This window comes from Canis lupus, chromosome 1 (assembly GCF_048164855.1).
Source record: "Canis lupus baileyi chromosome 1, mCanLup2.hap1, whole genome shotgun sequence".
In the NCBI taxonomy this organism is placed as follows: Eukaryota; Metazoa; Chordata; class Mammalia; order Carnivora; family Canidae; genus Canis; species Canis lupus.
The window spans coordinates 89,497,359-89,512,692 of record NC_132838.1 but is presented as its reverse complement, the minus strand read 5'-3'; the positions used below and the strand labels follow the sequence as shown (position 1 = coordinate 89,512,692).

Here is a 15,334-nt window from a genome sequence, read left to right as displayed (position 1 = left end):
AAACAAAAACAAAAACTAAAAGATCTACATGAAAAAAATTAAATAATGACTCAAAATGGTATTACATGCCAAACCAAGTGGCATTTCACGTAATCCTCTAGCAAGTGCTGACGAGCCCAAAGCTTATTCCAGTCTTCTGAGGAAAAGACCTTTTTTTGAACTTGTTCATTAGCAAGAGCATTTTGCTGGGAAACAAATTTTATAGATGCCTCATTGCTTTCTGGCACGTTGGAAAATCCCACTCCTTCGGTGACTGCGGATTGATTTACCTACTCATTTGTGAGCACAGAGAGTCAGAGCTGAATGTGATTTGGTAGAGGGACAGGAGAGCCTGGCCTGGACAAAGTGTCAGTGTTTAGGGAAAGTACAAGCAAATTTGGGGGGATGGCCTGGCTCTAAGTGACAGGTAGCCTCTAGAGCTAGTTTATGGAGTTTGCCTTAGAACTTTCTGAAATTTTGAAAATGTCCTGTAATCTGCGCTGAGACACTAGCAACAAGCTGCATGGGGCTGTTGAGCTTTGGGATCTGTGTCCAGTTTGTCTGAAGAATGAATTTTTAATTGTAGTTAAATTTCAATGTAGATAAGCACACGTAGCTAGTGGCTACCATGTTGGGCAGTGCGTTTCCAGGCAGTGAGGTACCATGACGTTGGTTGGGAGATGAATGACATGAAGAAATAATAGTACAAATCACAATGAAGGTTGACCTGAAAGCTTCCAGAAGAACTACTAGAAATGTGCTACTACTGATAGAAAAACAGAAATTTGAGGAAGACTTTTTTTTTATAAGGTGAGAAACTTAGAAGGACACTGAAGCTTGGAAATCAGTTCACTTTAAGAAAGTTCTCAGCCCCGGGAAAATACTGATGTTGGAGATCTCAGTTTTCCGTGTTTTTTATGTGAAGAAATTGCCCACCCCTCCCCCACTCTTACAACACAAAGAGACGTCAGAGTGATTGACTTATCCCAGTGATTCTAGCTGTTCTCTGTCAGGGAGATGATTAAAACCTCTGGCCATGCGATGTCCCAGTTTGGTGACTTGTTCATTGGAATTGATCATCGTTTCACCAGTCAGCTGGCACAGACTGCCCCAGGTACTTGTTACTGCCACCATTGGCATTTCTTCCTCTCTCAAGATGCCACCCCAGATGAGCATTCCAGGCTTCTTGCCCTCCCCACCTTCTACTTCTCCTTCCATCCTGGGGTGGCCCACAATAGCGCCCCCAACCTGCTGGGGATTCTGGTTTTGATGACTACTGCAGGCTGCCCAAGGGTGGGGAAGGATTGCCTGCTTTTGGCATCAGTGACCCACCCATCACTCTCTCTACCTATTTTCTACCATGACCAGCACGCTTGATGGCAGCACTCAGAATAGCAGACTAGGACCCAGTGTCCTTGATCCGGGTTCCGTGGTTTTTTCCATTTTGTTGTGTTCTGTGTTTCAAGGCCTTAGATGTCAATGAATTTCAGTGTCCAGCCAGTTTGCCTATCAGGGAAGTAGGCAGTGATGAGGTTAAGAGGGAAGAATGCCAGCCCATCATGCCAAGAAAAGATGACTTTTATGATCTTTTAAACATAGGTAAGGTAACGACTCAGAGATACTTTGATCTAAGTGGGAGCATTTATTTAAATACAAGCTCTTTTATGAAATATTTCTTGGAACATATACAGGTACTGGTAACATTGGTTGCCTCCAGGGAGAACTGGGTGGTGGAAATTTTGAGTTGGGGAAAACTTGTCTGTATATACCTGTAGATCTGCTTAATTTTGAACCACATGAATGTCTTACCTGTTCAGAAATTGAATAAATAACGTTTTAAGATGGGAGTAGGGGCTGCCATGTGTCCCATGCCCTGACTGCTTGTCCTTCCCTTCACAAGCTAGAGGGCCATCACCTCCATAAAACCAGATACTTGCTTTGTGCCCTGGTAGAGCTCCACTCTACAGCTCAACCAGAGACATGTTTTTCTGTGCATTGGGCAGCAGTTCTCATGAAAAGCAACCACAGTAGTCCCTAGGAAGAGTGATCCTTGGGCATTCTGATTGTTATTCCTAGTCACCTTCATCCAAAACATTCTAACCCAATGGTTTTCAACCACCACCCCCCTCCCCCCACGCCCTCCCAGGGAAATTTGGTGATGTCTGTCTGTAGACATTTTTGATGGTCACAGTTGCTGCGCTGGTGCAACTGGCATCTAGGAGGTAGAGCCCAGCCATACTATATCCTATAACACATAGGACAGTGCCCACGACAGAGAATTACTGAAATGTTAGTAGCAGCAGGGCTGAAAAACCTTGCCCAAACCAAACTATCCTTTTAAGAAGAGGGTAGATGTGAGTCTCACTCTTCTAGGTATTAGTTGTAAAATCTTAGGCATTTTTCTGTAATTGATCTGAATCTTCATTTTTCTCATTGATGAAATGTCATTAATACGTATCCTGAGTGCCTCACTGTGGAGTGAGGATCAGACACATCCTGGAAAAAGTAAAATACCAGTGTGTGAAATCACTGTCTTTATTAGAAAAAGCAAGATCCCTCAGCCTCTGATTTCCAATCAGGTTAGTTCTCTTAGTACCAAGCAAGGCAGCTGGTGTGATTGCCTCCCCTAGTGCTGGGCTGATGAGGAGACTGGTCAGTTAGCATCCTGGTTGCTGGGCTCATGAGGAGACTGGTCCAGTAGCATCCTGGTGCTGGTTCCACCTGGCCTGGGCAGGGAGAACAGACAGTGCATGCTGGAGCAGGACTCTGGCATTCCATACAGCCATGGTTTCAGAATAAGAGAAAGATGTGCTCCTTCCTGATGGTGGACTGCCATTATGTATGTGTGTTTGTGTTTTTTAATTGAGCAGCAAGCAGATGAGCTACATCATTCTCAGGGAAGGGAAATTTTTCAATAATCCCATTAGATTTAGAAGCATGTGGAATTATATACCATTACCATCCACCCACCTGTGCAGATCTTCCCTCCAAACCCTGCAGCGTCTGTAGGGTATCACCTGTGTTGCTGTGTTCTTCCTAAGTCCTAAAGCAAGTGATTACAGATCTGCTTTTATGACTTCCCAGCTACATTTCAGGTAATTAAGCAGAAACAGCAGGCAGCTTCAAGTAGGAGGAGAAGCCAAACCATCCTATCAAGGTGTTCCCTGGCATTGTTCATTTCTAAGTGGCCTATTTTGACCTTCACATTGGAGGGAATGTCTATGTGTTAAGCCACCCGGGTTTGCCGCACTACTGCATTCTGATTAACTATGGAATTGCCATCTCTTGTGTGTGTGTGTCCCTGATCCTAATAAACATTGCATTGGTGTCCCCACAACACCCTAAACTTGCTGCACAACTTTCTTCAGGGCAACAACCACCACGCCATTGTTGGGTTTAGTGTGCATGGCAGGTGTGGAGGCTGGTGTTTTCCGTAGCATGCTGGGCCAGCTGAGCTGGAGCTCCTGCTCTCAGCACAATGTAGCTTTTGCTTTCAAATTTAAAGGCTTAATATGCCCAGATGACCTGCACACTTCTTTCCACAGTTTGGACAACAGGATTCTGATCTGGACCTCAGGCCTCTTGACCTAAGGCCTATGGCTTGTCCTTTTTTTTTTTTTTAAGATTTTATTTGTAAATAGTCTCTCCACCCAACATGGGGCTTGAACTCACAACCCTGAGACCAAGAGTCACATGCTCCCCTGACTGAGCCAGCCAAGGACCCCAGCTTGTGCATTTTTATCGCTTCCATCCCATTTCCCTTGTGCATTTTTATCGCTTCCATCCCATTTCCCTTCCCAAATCACTTAACAGAGAATTTTAAAGTTGTCTCTTAGAAATTGCTTAAGAACATAGAAAAGAAAACTTCTAGAATTCTTTATTGTGGATTCCAGAAAAGAAGACCAGCAACATAAGTTAGGTTCTAGTCTTCTGTCTACTGCACAAACACTAATAAAATATATGCCTTGTGCTTATTCAGAATTTTTACTGTTTTATGGGGTTAGAATCATTAGTCGCTAGGAGAATCTAATTTATTGAACTCAAGCTGTTCTAGCCAGAAACCTGTTAATTCAGCAAAGAAAAGCATAGTTATTTTCAATTGGAAGCAATTTTAAAAGCTTTGTTAATAATAAGAGCAACATTTATTGAGTGCTTAGCATATGCCAGACATCTATCTGAGCACTTAAGAATTCTTAACTCATTTAATCTGATAACAACCTTGTTGCTATTTTATAGATGAAAAACTGAGGTACAAAGAGGTTCAGTTAGCTGTTCCAGGGCACCCAAGTAAGTGGCAGAGTAAGGCTGAGATTTGAACCCCAACTATCTCTCCCTGGGGTGTGTCAGACCCAAACCACTGCAGTATTTTCTGAAGCCTGTGGCACCTATGATATTAAAATGGAACGTTCTCAATTATCCACTAGAATGGTGGAGGCCAGTGGTATAAATGAAACTAGCCACCTTTGGAATTGGGCCAAAATAAAACTGAATAATTTTCAAACGTGCTTTCCTCCATTCAGTGGTTCAGAAGCCACCTTGCCTTGTCCAGAGTGTGTTTCTCCACTGAATATAGAATCTGCGTTGTACCCTCAAAAGGGGTATGACTAGAAACTACATATTAATTTTGAAATGAAAAACCATCTGATCCTTGGGCATTGTGTGGAACTCTGGAAATAAAATGACAAAGTGATGATTTCAAAAAATCATTCTTGAGCCCAAAACTAAAAATTGACATCCATTTGGAGGGGGTGATATATTTTGAACTGTCATATTAGGAGAAGAACACGCTTCAGACCTCACTGTTCTGCAGGCTGTCACAGGAGGAGTAATAACTCACTAATAATCTGCTTCCATAGCTCAGAAGATCTGATAAAGAAAGCATTGGGTTGGAGGGTGAATACTTTGAAAGTTATTTTCCTGTGTGGGAGTCAAGTTTCTCCAGATGGTACACCTGTATTTTCTGGCAAGTTCGCTGTCTGTAGATCCTGTGTCTGTGGCTTTTATTGTACCACACAAGGCAGATAAGACCAGCCCTTTGTGCAGAAGCTGTCCGTGAGACATTTCAGTGCATCATCATCAAGGAGAGAAGCAAAAGAAGATAGCTGTGGTCTCTGAGGACTATAAAATTGAGATTCTCGCTCTGCTCTTATCTTTTCTGTTTAACCCCCAATACATATGTATGTCCAGACACCCAGAGACACGAAGTGGGTTCGGTTATAAGGAAACTTTTTAACTGTTCATTAGGTCTGGCTGTGCTTGTTTTCTCAGTGAGATCATCACCCATGCTTACTTTGATGGGAGTGCTTTTTACTCATCCAAGATGTGCTTCTGTATCCTGTGCATGATGGATCAGGGAGCTTTAGGTTATCGAGCCCCTAGCTGACATATAGGCTGTCCGGGTGACATTCTATTTCTCCCAAGCTACTTTTTCATGCTCTGACTTTGTCATTTTTTTAAGGATGTGGTTAATATCTGGGATATAAGATGTGCGTTTGATTGTATGTCCGTGCATTCATTCATTTATCCAGCTGACAAATACTTACTTAGCTTGACACCATGCTGGGCCTTGAGGGGAGAGCAGACGCCAGGACAAATGTGGTCCCTGCCCTAAGAATGCTTTCATTTTTATGGTACAGACAAACCAGAAGAAGGAAACATAATAAAACAATTACTAACTTTTAAAGTCCTGTGAAAGAAACCCACACATATATGGTAAATCAACTTATGACAGAGGAAGCAAGAATATACAGTGGGGAAAGGACAGCCTCTTCAGTGACTGGTGCTGGGAACACTGGAGAGTCACATGCCAAAAAATGAAACTGGATCACTTTCTTATACCATGTGCAAACATTAACTTAAAATGAATTGCATACTTGAATGTAAGCCGTAAAACTCCTTGAATAAAATAAAGACACTAAGCTCCTTGACATTGGTCTGGCCGGTGATATTTTGAACCTGACTCCAAAGGCAAGAGCAGCATAAGCAAAAATAAACAAATAGGATTACATCAAACCAGAAAGCTTCTGCACAGTGAAGGAAACCACCATCAAAATGAAAAGGCTGCCTACTGAATGGGAGAAGATATTACAAATGATATGGCCAATAAGGAGTTAATATCCAAAATATATAAAAACCCATGTGACTCAATGACAAAAGAAAGCAAGATGACTACAAAATAGGCAGACAATCTGAATTGCCATTTTTCCAAAGAAGGTGGGAGATAGCCAACCAAGTGAAAAAATGCTTCGTGTCACTCATCATCAGGAAAATGCAAATCAAACCCACACCTCACGCCTGTTGGAATGATGCTTATCAAAAAGAGAAGAAATAACAAACATTAGTGAGGATGTGGAGAAAATGGAACCCTCGTGCACTGTTGGTAGAAATGTAAATTGGTGCAGCCCACTGTGGAAAACAGTTATGAAAGTTCTTTAAAAATTGAAAAATAGAGCTACCGTATGATCTAGCTTCTGGTTATTTATCTGAAGAAAACAAAAATACTTATTCAAAAAGATATATATACCCCCATGTTCATTGTAGCACTGCTTAAAATAGCCAAGATATGCAGACAGCCTAAATGTCCATTGGATATAAAAAAGATGTGATACACATACACACACACACACACACACACACACAATGGAATACACTCATCCATAAAACAGAATGAAATCTTGCCATTTGTGACAACATGGATGATCTTAAGGGTATTATGCTAAGTGAAATAAGTCAGACAAAAACAAATAGTGTATGATTTCACTTACACATGGAATCTCAAAACAAAACAGAACTCATGGATACAGAGGACAGATTGGTGGTTGCCAGAGGGGAGAGGAAAGTTGGGGTGGTCAAAATGAGTGAAGGGGATCCATAGTACAAACTTGGGAGTTATAAGTTACAGGGATATAATGTATGGCATGGTAGTTACAACTATATTATTTTATAATATTATATAATATGTATTGCATATGCAGTATATATTACTATATTGACTATAATATTGCATTGTATATTTGGAAGTTCCTAAGAGTTAATTTTGGTAGTCCTTATCATGGAAAAAAAATTTTGTAGCTCTACATGGTGCCTGATGGCAACTGGACTTATTGTCACTTTACAGTATTTACAAATATCAAATCATTACATTGTACATCTGAAACTCACGTAAATGTTATATGTCAATAATCCTTCCATTTAAAAAATGCTGTGAAGAAAATAAGAGCAGGGTTGCTATCTTTTTTTTGTTGTTAATTTTTATTTATTTATGATAGTCACAGAGAGAGAGAGAAAGAGAGAGAGACAGGCAGAGGGAGAAGCAGGCTCCATGCGCCGGGAGCCCGACGTGGGATTCGATCCCGGGTCTCGAGGATCGCGCCCTGGGCCAAAGGCAGGCACTAAACCGCTGCGCCACCCAGGGATCCCGGTTGCTATCTTTTAGATGAAGGATTTCGGGAAGCCTCTTTAAGAAAGTGACTTGGGGGCTGGGATTGCAAGTGCAAGAAGGAGCCAGCCAACAGAAGAGTAGAAGTAAGAATTTCTTTGGCAGAGACAACAGCATTTGCCAAGTCCTGGAAGCAGGAAGGAGCTTCATGGGTTCAGGGAATTGAGGGAGAGGCCAAGCGTGATGGAGGATCTTGAGCAAAGAAGCAGAAGTAGGACAGTGAGAGCAGTGGCTCTCACCTGAGCCCCACATTATGTCCCAGGGAACGCAAGGCAGTGCCGTCACAGCTTGCGGAGGACCAGGGGCAGGTGGGGCCAGCATGTAGATCAGAGCCCAGGGATGCTGCTACACATTGCACAATGTGCAGGATAGGGCTCCGCCACAAAGAACTATCTGGCCCCAACTATCTAGTGCTAAATTGAGAAATCCTGAGTTAGAGAAATAGGTGGTGGCCTGAGCTGAGAGATATAGTAGGCTGGACTGCTTGTGGTTGCATATGGGAGTGAGGGCATGAACCGAATGTTTGATGATCCCTGGAATCTAACCCAAGCACCTGGGTGGATGTCGTGGCCATTGATCAAGATGAAGAGGAGTGGTATAAGGAAGGGTTTAGGAAGGAAAATCATGTCTTCCAATTTGGACATGTCAGTTCCAAGACATTTTGAGCCATCGAAGGGGAGTATCTAGTTGATAGTGAGAAAGGTGGATTTGGAACTCAAGGTTACCCTCCTATTTGTTGAGCTGTGGATTCCCGAGGAACTGGTGAGTTAGATGGAGGAGAGGCCCCAGGACTGGGAAACATTTACATTTTGATACAACCTCTTAAGACTCTCCTTCATAGAGTTATGTTCTTGAAATAAACAAAGCTGGCCGACTCATTCCCATACACGTAGTCTTCCATCGGCCTTCCATTACCCACAGAGAAAATCCATACTCTGAAGCACAGCATAGGCATCCATAAAGAGTCTGTCCACAGTGGGCTTGTCTTCTCGCATCTTCTGCTATTCAGCACACACCTAACTCCTGCCACACTGGATACGTGCATCCCTGTTCCTTTAGGTCCATGCTGATCATTCTAGAAGGTCTTCATTCCAGAAACAGCTCTGTCATCGCCCATCTACACGCTCCTAGGCACTGACTGTTGGTTACATGTTCCCAGACCTCCCTCAGCACCCTGCACTTGACCTGTTATATCATGAATGACTTTGTGTTGTAGTAATAGCTTGCAGTTATATCCTGCCAACTGCATCTTGAGTAGCTAGAGAGCAGGGGCCTTGCCCAGTCATCTTGACATCCGTAGGGTCCCATACAGTGCCTGGCACCAAACGTTCAAGAGATGTATCACTTTTTTCTTCTTAATTCTAAAATTGTCATAGACATCCCAGAGAGATATATTCTTGAGCTACAGTTCCAGATCTGCAATTAGAGGTGAGATATGCTGGAGGGAAGAAGGGGGTGCTGGGAGAAGGGGGTGGAATTTGCACTTTGGGTATTCGGATCAGAGAAAGAACGCTTTGAAAGAGCCCAGTTCAGTTCTTTTGGCTTTTTATGTGTCAGAGATGAGAGCGATTATGTCTCTCTCCGGTCACTGCATGACTCTTTAAAAGTTGACTATTAATCTTTTGGCATCCTTAAGTCCCCTTGTCTATGGTCTGCAGACGCCTTACAATCGGCCGCTCTGAGTGTATGGAAGAGTTTCAGCAGTGAATTTTAAAAGGCCGTCTCTTCCCAACTCCATCACTAAAGGTTCCATTCTTTCTAGATATTGCCTCAGTTAAAGGGTGCCGCTTGGTGGGTGCCAGTTACTGTCAGGGAGAATCAGGATTTAGGAGGGCTGCCCTCCTAAGTTAAAGGCTGCCCCTAGGTGGGTGCCAGTTACTGTCAGGGAGAATCAGAATTTAGGAGGGGTTGGCAGCCCATTTCTCGAACACAGTAGCATACCAAACATCTTTTTCTGTGTAACATGAAAGACACAGGACCAATGATTTTTCAGGTTTGCTATTTCAAAGGGAAGGAGAGGGAGTAAAAGCCTGGCAGTTTTCAGAGCAGCTACAACCTCATGAAGTAGACTTTAAACCTGCAGTCAGGACCCAGAGGCAGGCGGTGGTGATGAGAGCCCCGGCCCTCCTGCTTTGCCTTCGTCCCTCACTAGTGCAGAGCTGAGACAGGGAGCCTGGCTGGGTTGCCAGGCTGGCTCTGCTGTTTATGAGCTCAGTCCCATGCAGGACAGGTAATGTCTGAGCAGAGCAATGCCACAGTATGGTTTGACTAGTGAATCTGATGATGGATGAAAAGGCACTCGGAAGACCATAGTTGGCTATACAGATATTAAATTGGTACTGTTGTCACTAGATCCCCATGGAATGTAAGCCCCACAAGAACAAGTACTTGGCCAACCAGCTGGAACTCAATACTTAGTGAAGGAACAGATTTTACTTCACCTTCACATGCTGCCACATTGTTCACCTTGGAATTCCAAATGGCTTGGGACCCTGGTCTCTGTGGATGGCAGTCCTTGCTGTTGGGTGTTGAGGTGATAAGTTATTTAGAAAGAGCAGTAGGACTCTGTGGCCAAAGGAAATCTAACTTTTGGTTATTAAAGACACCTCAAAAAAAAAAAAGTATCCTATGGAAAACAAGGAAGTTTCCTTGGAAAACAAGGAAAAATGTTTTCCTTGATTTCCATTTTATTTAAGTAAAAATTAAAAGTCTTGTAGCTTAACCATCTCTCTGGTTTATTTTTACGAAACTGATTTTAAGCTCTAAGAGTCCTTTCTCTTCATCTTTCTTTGCCTTTGTGTGTTGTAGCTACTGTTCCTAGGCCAGTAGAATTCCCCAGGGGGAAATGAAATGTTCTCTCCAAGGCTGTAGAATGCAGTAAAATGGGGTGAGCTTGTGCCACTCAAGACTACAGGATGGGGAAGTTGGGGGTGGGGAGGGCATGTCCAACTTTGTGTTGCATGTGTTTTAAAGAAAATCTCAGAAAACAAAGCAGCACAAGTGGCACAGTCATCCCCTAAGAATTTTTTTTTATTTTTAACTTAATTATGATAAACTCAGAGACAGATCTGTTCCGCCTTTTCATCGCCTGATGTCTGATGGAACACTTAATTTAGATATAACTGATATTATAAATTAGGGGTGTCTTAAAGTTGTAAATACAAAAGAGCCTTTGAAGCATTGAAGTTTCATTTGTGAACAAAATCAGAAAGGATGGAGTCTTCTGAGGTTCTGCTTTGATAAGCAAAATCCTGTTTTCCAAGGGAAGTATTCCATGTAATAAAAACAGTAAGTTTCTCTTTCCTTTTGGACTTTGAGGTATGCCAAGTTGGCCTGCTTTGATGCTGACCTCCATACTTTTTGTTCATACATTTATTTTTAAGCAAGTTTTATTAGCATATGGGATACCTCCATTGACACATATATTGCTAATTTTTAAATTTGGGGTTTTTTCGGAAAATGGAAGTCCTGAATTATTTCACATGAGTTTCCTGAAGGGTGAGAAGAAGCTACCTAGCATGATATAGCTCATGATTGACCTAGCCAAGGAAAAGGGTGTCTTGCTGGGAGCCAGATGGCTCCACAGAACAGAAGTAGCTGTGCCTATCAGAGGGGCAGCCACGGTGCTCAGAATCTCTTGGTGCACAGGGCAGAGTCTGGCTGAATCTAGGGTACCAGGCCACAGCCCTTTATCCATAGGGTTCCATCCTTGTGAAGGAAGAATTTAAACTGGCAGCCTACTCTTGAATAGGAAACAGTTATAACCATCCACGGCCTTCCTGCTTATTGGCCCAAACTCATCCTCCCCAATGTCACCTGGACCAGAGATCATTGGGTACCCAGTGGCCTCAAACAGCATCTTTGGCCTTAGAATATCTGTTTGCCCACCACATGTTCTCACTCAGTAGATAAACCTGAGTACCTATACATATTAGGCAACACGGCTATAGCCTTGAATACAGGGGATTGGTCTGTGACCTCACAGAATCATGTTATACAGGGCCTGGACTTTTTAGCACTGTTGCTGACTTACCTTTCAAAAAGTTTTCAATTTACACTGCCTCCAGCTGATTTAAGAAAGTGCATGTTTTCCCAGGTTCTGACACTGAGCCCTATTCATTTTAAGAATCTCTGCTAGCTAGATGAAAATGCCTCAGTTTGCATTCATTTATAAGAGCTACTTACATATTAAGGGCTTGCATTTTTATTGCAAATGTTTTTTTAAAATTTTATTTATTCATGAGAGACACAGAGAGAGAGAAGCAGAGACACAGGCAGAGGGAGAAGCAGGCTCCATGCAGGGAGCTGGATCAGGACTCGATCTCGGGACACGCCCTGGGCTGAAGGCGGCGCTAAACTACTGAGCCAACCGGCTGCCCGTATTTTTTGTTGTTGTTGTTTTTTAATTTTATGTTTTTCTTGTTTTAAATTAGTCTTTAATTTTGCTCTCTCTCTCTCTCTCTCTCTTTTTTTTTTTTTTTGTTTTTTTTTTGTTTTTGATCCAGGCTTTTATGAAGTTGGATTTGTTAATATTTCCCTAAAGGCTTTTGTCTTCGCCCTCATTTTTAAATGTTATACTGGAAATGCTTTGTTTAAATTATAATATTCATAATAATGTAAGACTTCCCAAAGAATTCTTAATTTTCAAAAATTTATATTTACATTAATTCCTCTAATTAAGCTTCGGAATTCTAAGATTGTTGCTTCTAAAAAGATTGCTATTGCGATCTTTGTTGAAATTGGTTTAAATTTATTAGTGATTTTAGAGAGAAGTAGCATCTTTAACTGTTAGGTCTTCCCTTCCAAGAGTTAAATGTCGGTATATTTATTGTCTTTTATGGTATATTTATTGTCTTTTATGCTCCTCAGTAACTTATAGTCTTCTGAGACTTTGTACCTATTTTTTATTAAAAATTTTCCTAAGTAATTTATGTGGGATTTTCTTTTTGTTCTTATTGTTATGGGGTTTTTTTTTTCCCTCTATTACAAATAAGATTTTTTTTTTCATTACATTTCCTAGCTGGGAATGTGTGAGTTCTTGACTTATGTGAGTTTGCTTTATAAACTGCCAACTTTATTTTTAAACTATTCTCCTAGGTCCATGATTGATTCTTGGGTATGATAGGTGGCAATCATATCATCTGTAAATTATTTTTCTCCTTCTAACCAATATTTTGTATTTAGTTTTCTTGTCTTATTTTACTAGTGTGATTTTCCAAAATAGTATCAAAGAATCTTAGTGATAACAGGACTGCCTTGTCCATGATTTTAAAAGACAAATGGCTATTGTACTGTCTCCAGAGTATAATTTGTGGCACACATGGGTTATTAATAGCTATTTAAGTAAAACTTTCTTGGCCATATACATTTGGGAGGTACTATGGAAATGGTATAGTGTTGTCATTTAACTCAAGAACTGTTTTCCATATTGAGAAAGTTTCTTTCTGACTCTGGTTTTATTAAGAGTTCTTTAAAATCTTCGGATCCCTGGGTGGTTCAGTGGTTTAGTGCCTGCCTTTGGCCCAGGGCATGATCCTAGAGTTCCGGGATCGAGTCCCATATCAGGATCCCTGCGTGGAGCCTGCATCTGTCTCTGCCTCTCTCTCTCTCTCTCTCTCTCTCTCTCTCTCTCATGAATAAATAAATAAAATCTTTTTAAAAAAGAGTTCTTTAAAATCTTAATTGAGTATTGACTTCTGTATATAATTGATTTAACAGACCATGGAAAGGCAATCAGTGGAAACAGCTTTTGAGATACTCTCAGTACTTGAAAATAGTAAAACTGTGTTTCTCTTAAAATATTATTTAATTTGGATTTGGTATCAGTCTATGGATAGAGTATTTGTAGTTTGCTTATAATTTGGTGCAGTGTTTAGAATTTCTTCCAATAGGCCTGCTGTCCTTTCCCCCATACCAGAGTAATCTGTGTGGAAATTATCCCAAGAGTTAATGCTTTTCACAAGCTGTCTCGGGGAGGTATGTGTGACCTTTGCCTTAAAAACAACAATAAGGGGATCCCTGGGTGGTGCAGCGGTTTGGCGCCTGCCTTTGGCTCGGGGCGCGATCCTGGAGACCCTGGATCGAATCCCACGTCGGGCTCCAGGTGCATGGAGCCTGCTTCTCCCTCTGCCTGTGTCTCTGCCTCTCTCTGTGTGTCTCTCATGAATAAATAAATTACTTATTTAAAAAAAAAAAACAAAAACAAAAACAAAAAAAACAATAAGGGGCGCTTTGGTGGTTCAGTCAGTTAAGTGTCTGCCTTCAGCTTTGGTCATGATTCCAGGGTCCTGGGATCAAGTCCTGAGTCGGGGCTCTCTGTTCAGTAGGAAGCCTGCTTCTCCCTCTCCATTTGCTGCTTCCCCTGCTTGCGCGCTCTTTCTCCCTCTCTCTCTGACAAGTAAATAAAAAAAATTTTTTAACAAACAATGACAAAACTGGTTTTGTCCAAACCACTCTGGACAGGTCCCAGTCCAGAACATCTTATTTATAAATAGCCTACCATTCTCCCTACTTGAGTTCTCATTCTCTCTCTCTCTCTCTTTCTCTCAAAGTATTTAAAACAATAGCAGTAATAAAGCACAATAGTGTAGTCTGTGCCACTCCTGACAAGTCCCAGTAGAACATCTTATTTATAGATAGATTCTTTCCTTTGGAATTAGTGCAGCAAAGAGTGAAAGGGTTGGGCTGCTTTGTGTAGACAGGACCTAAAAGCATTTGGGTGTTTTAAAATTTGTGTATTTGTTTCCTCCTGCTGCTGTAACAAATTACTGCAATCTTCGTGGCCTAAAACAACACAATTTATTATCTTACAGTTCTGTAAGATAGACATCCAATACATGTCTCAACCAAGCTGAAATCATGATGTCAAAGGGGCTGCATTCCTTTCTGGAAGCTCTAGGGGAGGGTCTACTTCCTTGCCTTTCCCTGCTTCTGGAAGCCACTTAGATTCCTTGGCCCATGGCCCCTTTCTCAATTTCCAAGCCACCAAGGAGCAGTTAGTTATATCTTTTCACACTGTATCTCATTCACCCCCCTTTTTTTTTACCTCTTCTTTTTTCACTTTTAAGGATTCATGTTACTATATTGGGCCCATCCAGGTAATCCAGGACAATCTCCCTGTCTCAAGCTGATTAGCAACCTTAATTGCACCTACAACCTTGTAATATTGTGCCTTCTAAGGTAACATACTCTTTTAGGCTTCACAAGTTTTGTTAGGACGTGACCATATTTGGAGTCCATCGTTCTGTGTCCTAGAGTAGAATTTAACCGTGTCCTCCTCTGTGCACCTAGAGCACTCTCATCCCTGTAGCACGTACTGTCAATCTGAGACTCTGAACAGACACTGATTGAGCTCCTGAGGCGTGGAGAGGAGAGACAGTCTCACATCTGGACTTCCTCGACCTCCTCCTCTTCCTCCTCTCTTTCCCTTCCTGTTCTATTTAACCCCTCCTTTGAATCAATAAGTGTAATAAAGACACCTCCAAGACCTAAATCTCCCTGTGATAAACTTACATAGATAAGAGATTGTTTTACAAGGTGGAAGCATGAAACAGGACTTCTGGTGCTTTCCTCATGATTGAGAAGCAAGGATGGCTCATGGTCCTACTATAACATGAACCAGTCAGTCTTTGAACACAGTTTTTAAAATCCAGTTCTGAGCTCACTGCCAGAGGTAGTCTCCTTCCTTGCCTGTATTATGCATCTCCCACAGTACCATTTGCCCTATTATTTCTTTGGTGTTTACAGAAGCAGGTCATGTTTATGAAGCATGTCCAGAAAAGGGAAATGATAGATGGAAAAATCTCTACATGGGGTATAGAGTCAAGTGATGTCTAGATTGGGATCAAGGGCTAGAAATATGCTGGTGACTTCATATGTACCATGGGACTGGTATTTTTCCAGCATGGAGTTTGGATA

At 41.7% G+C, this 15,334-nt stretch overlaps 1 protein-coding gene and 1 long non-coding RNA gene across 7 annotated transcripts in view; one reads left to right on the top strand and one right to left on the bottom strand.

The window, feature by feature from the left end:
• PIP5K1B (phosphatidylinositol-4-phosphate 5-kinase type 1 beta) overlaps positions 1–15,334 on the top strand; it is a 299,006-nt gene that overhangs the window by 125,281 nt on the left and 158,391 nt on the right. The window contains exon 1 of one of the 6 annotated variants that reach the window (XM_072838967.1): positions 8,682–8,845. The exons of the other annotated variants lie outside the window; for them this stretch is intronic. The gene's annotated coding sequence lies outside the window, so the exon portion shown is untranslated. Of the gene's footprint in view, positions 1–8,681; positions 8,846–15,334 lie in introns of those variants that run through there. 6 annotated transcript variants of the gene reach the window in all.
• The window catches only part of LOC140640193 (uncharacterized), a 30,699-nt gene that overhangs the window by 4,534 nt on the left and 10,831 nt on the right, over positions 1–15,334 (bottom strand). The gene's annotated exons all lie outside the window — the stretch shown is intronic.